General features: G+C 44.7%; 4 non-coding genes across 4 annotated transcripts; 3 read left to right on the plus strand and 1 right to left on the minus strand.

The window, feature by feature from the left end:
• Positions 1-6,402: 6,402 nt before the first annotated feature.
• Positions 6,403-6,475, plus strand: TRNAT-UGU. Its single transcript has one exon. It is a non-coding gene; the product is annotated as a tRNA-Thr (tRNA).
• Positions 6,476-7,126: 651 nt separating this feature from the next.
• Positions 7,127-7,198, plus strand: TRNAP-UGG. The gene has a single exon. It is a non-coding gene; the product is annotated as a tRNA-Pro (tRNA).
• A 903-nt stretch (positions 7,199-8,101) lies between these two features.
• Positions 8,102-8,174, plus strand: TRNAV-AAC. Its single transcript has one exon. It is a non-coding gene; the product is annotated as a tRNA-Val (tRNA).
• A 357-nt stretch (positions 8,175-8,531) lies between these two features.
• Positions 8,532-8,613, minus strand: TRNAL-AAG. The gene has a single exon. It is a non-coding gene; the product is annotated as a tRNA-Leu (tRNA).
• Positions 8,614-12,109: the final 3,496 nt, after the last annotated feature.

Below are 12,109 nucleotides of genomic sequence, written 5' to 3' on the forward strand. Positions count from 1 at the left end.
CCCCTGCACATAGCAGGATGAAATGGCAGAGTTCTGGGGGATGAGAGCAGATGATCGCATTCCGGGGGAGGGTTGCCATTTTTTAATGTTTCCCAATGTATAATTTGCCCATTTAGTACATTTTCCCCTGCCCTTCCTCCGAGAAGTTCAGAGCAGCATGCATGCTTCTCTCCTAGGGTTGCCAGCCTCCAGGTAGCGGCTGGAGATCTTCTGGGATTACAACAGAGATCAGTTCCCCTGGAGAAAATGGCCACTTTGGAAGGTGGACCCTATGGCATTCTACCCCACTGAAGGACCTCCCCTCCCAAACCCTGCCTCCCTCAGGCTCCACCCCCCAGAATCTCCAGGGATTTCCCAACCCAGAGCTGGCAACCCTATTCTCTCCCCTCTTCTATTTTTACCCTCCCAGCCCCATTTTGAGGTAGGATAGCCCAAGGTCACCCAGTAAGCTTCCATGCCGGAATGAAGATTTGAACTTAGGTTTTGCATGTCCTGGCCCAACACCCCCAGCCCTATTCTACCATCCCATTGAACAAGGCTTGCTTATGTATTTTTGTTTATTAAAATTGTTATACCCCACCTTTGCTTTTTGCTCAAGCTTGAAAACCTTCCTCCAACGTAGGGCGCCTTCCTTCAAATTAAGCATCTTCTTCCATTGGAGGAAAAGCCGCTTAAGTTGGAGGAAGGCTCCCGATCCAGCCCACTGCATTACACTGCCTGCTGACTAACCAAAAATCAAAACATCAGGAGGTAGGATCTAATTTAGCTTGTGCTGGTTTTTTTGTTTGTTTGTTTGTTGCTTGCAGAATGTTTTACACAGGGGAGTGTTCAAAGATGGGAATCACACCTGCAATCTAATCTGCAGTAGGATCCGTTTCCTCTTCGTTCTGCTGCAGGTGTAGATCCAGTGCTAGATGCAGGACTCTTGTGACTGCCACAAGGCAGGGAGGAGCACATCTGTTCTAATGCAGTCTTCCTTCCTTCCTAGCTGGTAGGTTGCTACTTTCCCCCTTTGCAAATTGGGGATCGTTGTGGCTGAGAAAATGCAGTTAGGCCAGGAACGACATGTTCTGCACCCAGCTTGTGCTCTGAGATCTTGAGGGTGTTGCTTCTTCTCTTTTAAGGAGCCATCAGTAAAGGGGAATTTGCGGGGGGGGGGGATAGCTGTGGGAGGGGGAGTGTGTGCCTAGTCTTTCCCCTGCCCGCTGTTCTTTCACTGCGGCTCCACACACACCCCGGCCGTGTTTCTAGACCCGTGTTTCTGTGGCATGCATGGGGTTTGGAATTCTAGCTGGGGGGGAAAGCAGTAGGAACAAACATGGTTAAGCTAAGCACCCTCCCTCCCTCCCGCTGTTCTCCTACCGATTGCCCCTTTGCAGTGCAGCACAGTCAAGAAGCAAAGCACCTGAAGTTTTTAATCAGGACCAGTGGTTGGATCATGTCCTTTTCGAGAGCAAGCACATGGACTTGATGAATGAGCAGGGCCTGGGGTTTAGTTACATGTCAAAGAAAAGGAAAGGGAAATTATTGTCACCAGCAACAAAAATGCTTTGATGCTTCCGTTGTGGATATTTCATATTCCTTTACTGGAAAACCTCAGCAGTTTTAAATGAGAGCCGCCTTTGGCAAAAACGCTGCTAATATGCCTTCTGTTTTCATGATGGATATTTTTTGCGATAGGCATATTTGGCATTCAAACAGCCTTTCAGAAAACCGGAAAGGTCCAAAAGACGTCTTGGTGTTTGGCAAAACATCAAAGAACTTCAGCGTATCGAAAGAATTCCCAATCCAATGACATTCAGTTAGTGAACATCCCAGTGTCAGGGAAACATTTTTAGCAAAGGCAATCCTTGGTATGGATTCTAGTTTCTACGATCAGAAAAGTTTTAAAAAGAGAAAATTTTAAAAAGAGAGAAAAGTTTTAAAAAGAGAGAATCATGGTGATGAATGAAACCCAGTGCTAGGAGGCAGCACCAGGGAAGGCCTTGGCCTCTGTGCCCTGTGTGTTGGCCCACCAGGATGGTTGGTTGGCAGCCCTATGAAACAGTATCCTGGTTTAAATGGAACTAATTTTGAGTCCAGTGGCCCCTTTAAGAACACCAAAGGTTTGTTCAAGGTATGAGCTTTCATGTGCATGCACACTTTCTCAGGTACATACAGATACATACATGCAGATGCAGATATCTGAGGAAGTGTGCATGCACACGAAAACTCATACCTTAAATAAGAAAAAGAAGAGATTGGATTTATACCCTGCCCTTCACTCAGAGTCACAGAGCAGCTTACAAACTCCTTTCCCTCCCCACCCCACAACAGGCACCCTGTGAGGTAGGCGGGGCTGCTCTTCCAAGAACAGCTCTGAGAGAACTATGGCTTGCCCAAGGCCACCCAGGAGCTGCAAGTGGAGGAGTAGGGAATCAAACCCCGGTTCTCCCAGATTAGAGTCCGCGCACTTAACCACTACACCAAACTGGTCTGTTGGTCTTAAAGATGCCACTGGACAAAAAATTTGTTCTATTGCTTCAGGCCAACGTGGCTACCCACCTAGATCTGGATTAGATGGATTACGGATCTGATCTAGTAGGGCTCTTCTTATGTATTTATGGAGTAAAGAGCTAAACTCCTGTTCGTTCCGCCTCTGACATCAAGAAAGATTATGGTGATGAACAACACTGCGGTGTATCTCAACATCATAAAATGTAATGTCCGCTAAGGTACTGAAGGAAGATTCTTTGCCAAGTATATTTGGGATTGGGCATCAAAGGAACAGTGAGATGTTCTTGTTATGACCCTTGTCACAAAAGCAACCTTTCATTACTGGATTTAGAATGAACATTTGATGGTAACTTCAAGAACAGTCACCTGCTTGCCTCTTTGCCATTACATGAAAATTTTCAGGTTTGAATGCAAATGTTCTACTCCATTTGTTTCACTTCCAGTAGTTTATGTTCTCTGGGTCATCAGGCTATCTCCATTGCAGTTTTAGATGGGTTTAAGGCACTTCCTCCTCCCTGGGATATGTAGGCTTGTGAAGTGATTTATAGACCTCCCACCCTCATCAAACTCAGATCCCAAGGCCTTTTTGGCGGGGCTGGAGGCAATGACGAACAGTTAAAACAGATATCACTGTCTAGCTTGCCCGCCTAAAGAAGAGTCTGTTGTCAAATCATTGATGTCTTGGATCCTGTGGTGTCATTCTGTTTTTGCATATCCCATTCCCCAAGAAAGGTTTTTTGTTTTTTTTTGGAAACAGCACAGATAATCACTTGACCTTGTATCCTGAAATAAATTTGCACTTTTGTAAGTGGTAGTGCCAGCTCAGTGGAACCTCCACCTATGAACCAGTTATCAGTTGGGCTGGGCCATTTGCACTTACACAAGGAATACTGCTCATGCAAGCAATTCTACCAGTGCTATGTTGGAGTTTTCATGGAGCAACAGTGGACCCAAGCCCCTGCTTTCAGGCTGTTGATGCAAGTGTGGCTTGTACACCTTTCAGTATTTGCTATTCCTTATCTGAAGTTTTGCAGTAAGAATTGATTGCATGACGGCCTTTTGAGTCTTGGTGGTTGCTGAAAACCTCTGCAGACAAAACCAAAGACCTTACCTGGTTTTGGGGGTGTGTGTGCAAGCATTTTCTCTGACTTTGGTGCTATCAGATTGTTCTTGACCCTAAGCTCATCTTTTGCTTAGTCTGAGCATATTTGCGAAGAGGTTGATTGAGAGAGTGTTGATTCTGGAGGGCACTGGTGAATCGAAAACTTCCTTCCTGTGCACTTGCTTCTATATCCCTGTAATTCTTGCTCAACCTGTACATTTGTAAATAAACTGATTATTACAGAGACACGGTAAGTCTTCTGTGCTTTTTCTCTCTCCCCTCCAAATGGAAAAAGGGACCATTCAAAGGGTAGTCTGGTGCTTTTCATTTCTTAGAGAAGGAATGGGGGGGGGGGGGGGGGCGTGGAAAGCGCTGTGTCAGAGGTGGTTTTCCATTTCCTGCCTCTGTGTAGTAACCCTGGACTTCCTTGGCAGTCCCATCCAAATATTAACCAGGGCCAACCCTGCTTAAATTCTGAGATATGACACTTTCCAGCTAGCCTGGGCTATCCAGGTTCAGGTTGGTGGGATTAGCATTAATTTAATAACTGATCATGTATATGATAAAGAAAAAATAAACAGGAGTCTTGTGGCACTTTAACAAAACAGCATACATATCACACCAACATACAGATAGATCAAGATGGGTTGCAGTGTCTGTCTGTTTGTCTGTAGCAGTAGAAAAGAGTAAGAGTCCAGTAGCACCTTAAGGACTAACAAACTTTGTGGCAGGGTAGGAGCTTTCCTGAGTCACTGCTCACTTCTTCAGATGCAGCAGTAAGAAGTGTCTGTATCTGAAGAAGTGAGCAGTGGTTCAGGAAAGCTCATACCCCCTGCCACAAAGTTTGTTAGTCCTTAAGGTGCTACTGGACTCTTACTCTTTTCTGTACCAACATACAGTATATATAGCTTCATGCAGTCTCAGAAGGGAGCCTTCCTTTAAATCACACTGAATTGAAATGCAAAGCCATATTCCCCCATGGTTCAATTTTTTTGGTAGCAGATTTATTTGTATGTTGAATTCCCCAAATGTCCCATGCAACTAAGTGACAGTGGGTGGAGCCAAAAACATTGCAGCTTCCAGCAGGTCTCTGAGAACTCCGGCCGTGGGAAACCAGGCTTCACCCAGATATTAAGGTGCACACCTTTTGTTTGTTTAGATATCTTATACCCCATTTTACTCCCCAGTGGGGACCCAGAGTGCCATTACCACGTTGCTCTCCCGTTCCCCCTTTTGCCCTCACAAGAACAACCCTATGATGTAGGCTGGGAGGGGAGAGGAGACTATGTGACTGGCCCAAGATCACCCAGTAAGCTTCCATGGCAGAGTTGGGATTGGAACCTGGGTCTCCCAGACCTTGGACTAACACTAAAAATGTAAGGCATAAATGCAGACATATATATTGTATGTATATAGTATACTATATAGTATACTAACTAGCCAGGGTTGTAAGGAGCTCCATGAAGAGATTGCAGCAGTTGGTGACAACACATTTGCATTTTCTGGGGCATAATTCGGATGTGCAAAATGGTCTTTCTGTTCAGAAGGCAAAACGATTGTTGCTGGGTCGAGGCTGCAGAGAACCAAGGGTCATAATGAGAGAGCCAGTGTCTCTGGTGGCCAGCAGCTGTTTAAAATGCCAGAAGCCTGGTCTTTCAGTCTGAAGCGTTTAGAGCAGTGGTGTCAAACATAAGGTCTGGGGGCCGGAGCTGGCCCATCCAGGGCTCTTATGCCGCCGGTGAGCAACTAGTGCAAGGGAGGGGACAGGAGACTGTTGGGGGGGGGGCAGAGCCACTCTGATTGTGGCTTCAGCACGGTGGAACAACCTCATCTGCAGCAGTCAAGCAGTGTGGGTGTGTCTGCCCTGTGCTGCACAGCTGGCTCTCCAATCTGCCCATATGGGTTTTCCTCTACACCTCCCCCAGCCAATGGGACCTTGCGGTAAGGATACAACAACTCGGAGCTTACCAGCCGCTGTCCTTTATACAGTTCATATTTCCAATACCTGGCATTACATTTTATGGCACACATGGCCCAGCCAAGTGACATTTATGTCATATCCAGCCCGCGTAACAAACGAGCTCGACACCTGTGGTTTAGAGTGAAGGCCGTGACACATGGCTAATATTTCCGGAGCGTTTTGGCCAGAATGGGACTGCAGAGACTGGTGCCAGCATTTTCACGATGCGTTCATCCAGTAAAGTCATTACTTTGGATCAATGCAAGAAGGGTTATTTTTCACTTGAGAATACAGATAAAAAGTTGTGTGGCTTGACAAGCTAGTTTGGCTTTATTTATTACTTCGATTTCTATCCCAGCCTCCCCACAAGTGGGCTCAGGGCGGGTTACAAAGCAGAAGTCTCCTGGCACCGTAAAGACTAACACGTTTTTTATGCTAGTGACATAATTTGTTAGTCTTTAAATTACCTACCACAGGACTCCTGTTTATTTTTGCTACAACCAAGTAATACAGCGGCCAGCTGCAGTGCATTATCCTAAATTTGAGGGCTATCTTCTTGCACTGTGCCTTTCGGTCAGCAGGTGGCGCTGTTCCGATAAAGCACGCTTTTCTGTGGGCAAAGGCAGGAGGATGAGGCTGTTTTCCTGTTAAACTGCCTTGAAACGCCTTTGAACAAAATTAGAGAGGTACAAAATGCAGGATTTTAGGACCAATTTCACTGTAGAAATTCCCGAAAACGGTGGGTGAGCACGACTGATAGACGAATAAAATAGTATTGGAAATAAAAAGGCGCCCAGATAGAAGGCGTCTTGTCTAGAGAAAACAGCAGCTTGTTTAGCATGTAGGCTCCATAGCTCAGGGGTTAGAGCACTGGTCTTGTAAACCAGGGGTCGCGAGTTCAAATCTCGCTGGGGCCTCATCTTTATTTTCTTATCTCTGTGTATACTTCATCAAGAGTACATATATTTCCCTTGCAATCCTTCTTAACAATCGTGTACTTTGATAAAATATTTGTTTTAAACCGACAACGTCTTTTGGAGGAACATTGTAACGACAAGCTTTAGAGATTATTTCTGGCGCCCGTTATTCCATTATCTTCATCTGAGATGGGCAGCTCACGAAGCCAACAGGGGTAAAGTGCATACACGGGTGACCCAAGTGCATTATGTGCTCATTTAATAACGTTTTGCTGAGGGTAGATAGCTACGTCTAAATGTACTCCATCTCTGATCCTCTTCCGCCATACTGAGAAAATTAAAATGGACGCCGATGATAGATGGTGTTGCCCGGGGAGGGGAGCCCCCACAACCCCAGAACTTTAAATACTTAGGCGAATTGAGCCCTCCTCCCCGTCTCCTCTTATCATCCCCCATCCCATTGTCGCTTCTTTATCTATTACCCGAAAGGGGGAAATAAATGTATATAGCATTATGCAAAAAACAGCACACGAAATAAAATACAGTGTTTTTTAAAAAGAAAAGATACAAAGACAAAAAGAATCCGAAGACGCAGGCAGTGCTGAAGCTTGAAAAGTTCAAGTAGGGTATATTGAAAGTCTAGATATATCTGGCTCGTTGGTCTAGGGGTATGATTCTCGCTTTGGGTGCGAGAGGTCCCGGGTTCAAATCCCGGACGAGCCCTATTTTTGCTTTTTATTTTCAAAAGTGGACTGAATTTTGCTTAGTGACCTCCGAAGGCAATCATTTCTAAACCAAGACGCAAAGAAGCAAACGGAAGCTCCCCCCACCGCTCACTACCTCTTGATCGTATCCAGAGAATCTATACTGAGTTCTTGCTAAGTGGTGCAGATTACCAGACATTCTCTTCTGCATAAAGGGAAACTGTTAGCTGGAACCAAATGTCTCCTGGAAATAGCGACTTCCTCCACTTAGACAACAGTTTTGAAGGCCTGAACTAATAGAGGAGGATGAAGTCTAAAAAGTGACCTAAGCGTGTGGTTTTAGTGTGCCTGCACACATTCATAGCTATCTCGAATTTGCTAACATCCATCTGAAGGCAGGAAGTGGTCTGGCTCAGTCATTGCTTTCTAAGCAAAGCTTTTTCAAGTATTATGAACGAAGTGTGAGTCCAGTGGCACCATTAAGACCATCACAGTTTTATTCAATGTATAAGCTTGATGAAGTGTGCATGCACACGAAAGGTGCCACTGGACTCAAACTCTGTTCTTCTGCTTCAGACCAACACGGTTACCCCACCTGAATCTAGTCAGAGTCCAGTGGCACCTTTAAGGCCAACAAAGTTTTATTCAAGGTGTGAGCTTTCGTGTGTCTGACGAAGTGTGCTTTGCACACGAAAGCTCGCACCTTGAATAAAACTTTGTTGGCCTTAAAGGTGCCACTGGACTCTAACTTTGTTCAATTAAGGAAACACTTCACCCTTTCCCAGTTGGGGGGGAATTCCCGCATCGTCAAATAATGACGGCATCATCACAATCTCTGTCACACAATTATTCCTCTTCATTCATTAATTTAAAACAATCAATTTGGGACAAAGATCAATTGAAAAAGTGATTCATCATAGGAGTTTCTGTAGTGTAGTGGTTATCACGTTCGCCTAACACGCGAAAGGTCCCCGGTTCGAAACCGGGCAGAAACAGCTATAGTTTTATTTTGTTTTTTGTAAAAGGGTTTCACTTGTACCACAGCTTCAGTGACTTTACCATTGATTCGGGAAGAGAAGAGCAAAAAGATGGTGTCTACCGTAATGTAAAGGCTTTCCGTCCTACCAGATTACGATTTTCTTCATTCACTTGGCATAAACTAGCGTTTTGTTTTCCAGAATGAAAACATCGAAGAGGCATCTAGGGGTTATTCTTTGTGTTAGTATTACTGTGAGAAAGGCACAGATATAATTAATTTGTTTTATAAGTTGTAGTGTAACGCAAACTTTTAAATAAACAGTTAAAAAAACATTACGGGAAACTGGACAGCCAAAGTACAAAAAAAATCTTACTGGCAGCGGTGGGATTCGAACCCACGCCCCCGAAGAGACTGGAGCCTTAATCCAGCGCCTTAGACCGCTCGGCCACGCTACCATATAAATGATACAGTTTGCTGTCGCTATCCATATTCTTCTCCATAATACTAAAAAAAAAAAAAAGTTATAGCGCCAGCTGTATTGATGACAGTGTTGTGAAGGTCATTCAGAAGTGACTTTTTATAGGGGAGGAAAAGCCCGGAATAGTCATTTTAATGAAAAAGCAACGGAGAATGCCACGGGGTGTATTTTAGTTAATAAAAAATACGACGAACTGTAGAATTAGGACATCTTTCTGAAGCACTGATCTCAAAAAGTGACAGGACTCCCGTGCTCATGCAAAGGAAGCACTACAGCTATCTGAGCACAGATACGAAGTTTCGAAGTTTCAGCCCCTGGCAGTTTCAGATAGAAGCTAGCACCGTGTGGAGCTGTGCGTTTCTAAGGATTAAATAGGAAGAACTGGTGGGCAAAAGACCTGGTAGGTAGAAGCAGCATCTTTAAATCATGTGGAAGAGTTTTAAAGGAAGTTATTATTTGACTTACTCCCAAGTAATCATGATGTGAACCAAGGCCCTACTTGAGGGGGAAAATATGCCCGGTCCTGTTAACAGAGGCTTACTGGGTGGAAGGTGACAGGTGGAACTTTCCCTGGCATGGAGGTAAATATTACCTGGTAAATGACATCCCAGGAAGCCTCTATTAAGGACATTGTTCTCCCCTCCAGGCAACTGGCAACTGTACTCTCAACAGAGGGGGATGCAGACCTACAAGTGTTATCAGGTCACGGTGACTACGGTGCAGGTTCAGCGGGCTTGCTTGTAGCCAGATCCATGCAGAAATGATTCCAAAATTGCCAAAAAAAATCATCATACCATCCCCCCCTTGGTAGTCGTTGTGCTGAAACTCCACAATCATAATCAGAAATAGAAAAATTCTATTAGAGGGCCAAGGGATGAGAAAGAGGAGAAGCCCCCGAGAGAGAGAAAGGACAGTAGCCCCCAGTCCTCGGTAAAAGCTGACCCCCAGGCTCTGGAAAGAGAGAGGGGAGAATAGCAGCCGTCAGACTTGGAGAGAGCGTCAGAGCCGAAACATAAGAGTGCAGCGGAGGAAACAGGGCAGGCAGAGGAACCTGTGGCCAGCCAGAACAAATTTGCAAAGCGTAGCAATGAGGAGACCGTCACATCCGCAAGGGACCGCTACTTGGCTAGGCAAATGGCACGTGTGGGCACGAAAGCTTATATCGAAAAAGAAGAGAGGATTAAGTTGTGTTTTGGAGAGGTGGCGTGTGCTACCTTATTGGAGAAACCAGGGCTCCTGGGCGTTGCGCACAGAAGGGAGATTAGTCCCCGGCCTGTCTTCCTAGAATTCCCCTACAGAATCCACCTCCGTGTAGAAACAGATCAAGAGCATTCACTCTTGCACAGGGGGCGGACAGCTTTAATAGGGTCTGCTCACCCTGCCCTTCCCCGTCTCAGTCCTTGTGTCTCCTGAATGCGTTGGGCCTCCTTATGCAAGGAGCGGCCTGACCCTAGCCTGTGTGTACATCACAACCTTCACCAGGGGGGTTTCTCTTGAAAACTATGTCCCGGTGAGGGGATGTACTAAAAGGAAGGACAGGAATGCCCACAGCAACAGAAATCTTAACCGGATACTTTCTGAATGCAGCCCCAGCCACGCACCCAGAGTTTATTCCACAATAGATGTAAAGTTCTCAGTGCTTTTATTATAGGGATTTGAAACTCCTGCTGTGCAGAAAGACTGAAATAAGAAGAAAAATATGTATCTTGACAAAATAAAGAAAGAAGAAGAAATAGCAAAATGCATGTGTTTAGTCATTTTTAAATCATGGTTTATTTTGTTAATTGTTAGTGCTTTCTACAAAGATTTTAGATCTGCATCCACCTTATTTTCACAGGTTTGAAAGCGTTTTCTGCACACTGTGAGATCAAAATTCACAGGCTTGGTGACTGGAACTTAATCAGAATTACTGGTTCCAGGCGGAAACATTATAGGTCTAGGACAATGTTTCTAAATGTCAGAGAGCCCAGATACACTTGCTTCCTCAATTAAACTTCCCCACCAATAATTCAAGTAATAGGAATCAATGTTTGCGTGTGTTTATTGGCAAACCTAGGTAGTCCTGTTGTGCAGATATTTTTTATTCCACACAGAGGCAACACCTTGGCTGATAGACATAAGAACAGATTTGGCAGTCATAGTTAAGGAAAAATCCTTCTCAACTTCCTTTGCATCTGTAAAGTACCATCGAATGCTCCAAATGGCTTAGCAAAACAAAGACAACAATTTTCTGCGTATTTTTTGCCCATAGACTTGCTGTGTTACATATAGGATTGCCAGCGCATCTGTGGAAAATGTTCTGACCCTTTAATAAAGGCTTAATAGGATGTCATTTACATGGTAATATTACTTATCTCCATGCCATGAAAAGCTTCACACTCCCATTTCCACACATTAAGCCTCCATTAAAGGGACAGCACATTCTTCTCTAGGACAGTTGGCAGCCATAATTACAAAATATTTATTAGATTTTCTGGCAAGAAGTTTTCTCATTTTCATCTATGGCAGTTTTCAGAACCATGCTCTTCTTTTGCTTATGAGGGACCCCTGCTGCTTCTTTTTGTTGTTGTTCAGTCGCACAGTCGAGTCCGACTCTTTGCGACCCCATGGACCAACTCCCTCCAGACCTTCCGGTCTTCCGCCATCCTCTGAAGTTTGCTCAACTTCATGTTCGTTGCATCGATGACACTGTCTAACCATCTCATCCTTTGCCGTCCCCGTCTTCTTTGACCTTCAATCTTTCCCAGCATCAGGGTCTTCTCCAGTGAGTGCTCCCTTCTCATTTGGTGGCTGCTTCTTTTACCATGAGGCAAATTTCCCCACCAAAACACTAAACAGCTGTTCTCCACTCTGTCTGAGCAGCTTCTTGGCAGCGTGTGGTAATGAATGGTTTATGAATTTCTAAGTGCCCCACCCTGTGATAGAGAAGATATTTGGCTTTTGCTCAGGCCTACCTGTTATTTCCTTTGTAAATGGCATGAAGTAATGAAGTAACTTGACATGAAATAATGATGACTTTATTAAACAGGAATGCTTGGGTTACGAATAGATAGCAGATGAGAAAACAGTATTTACTAATTATGATATTTTGAACAGACTATAGAGTATTGTCGAAGCTTAGTTTCGTAGAGGTTTGTTTGTCTTGGAGATTTCTTAACAGTAATACTGTGCCTTATTAAAGATTCATATAACTATCTTAGGCCCCAGTCCCATGGAGGATTTGCCGTGCTAAAGGCACAAATGTCAGGTGGATTTTCGGGGCACGATCACACTGCGACATCTGGGAAGCGTAGCGCACCCGTGGCATCCCGCCAACGATGTGCAGTTAAAAAGTACCTCAGAAAGTGCACTAGTATCCGGAAAACGTGGGGCAGGGGTGGGCGTCTGATTGCATGCGCAAACTGGATGTTTTTTGTAAGTGCATGCGCACTGGATGTTTTTTGTAAGCGCATGCGCAAACTGGATGTTTTTTG

The sequence above is a fragment of the Gekko japonicus genome, unplaced genomic scaffold, assembly GCF_001447785.1.
Source record: "Gekko japonicus isolate JY-2015 unplaced genomic scaffold, Gekko_japonicus_V1.1 scaffold1007, whole genome shotgun sequence".
NCBI lineage: Eukaryota > Metazoa > Chordata > Lepidosauria > Squamata > Gekkonidae > Gekko > Gekko japonicus.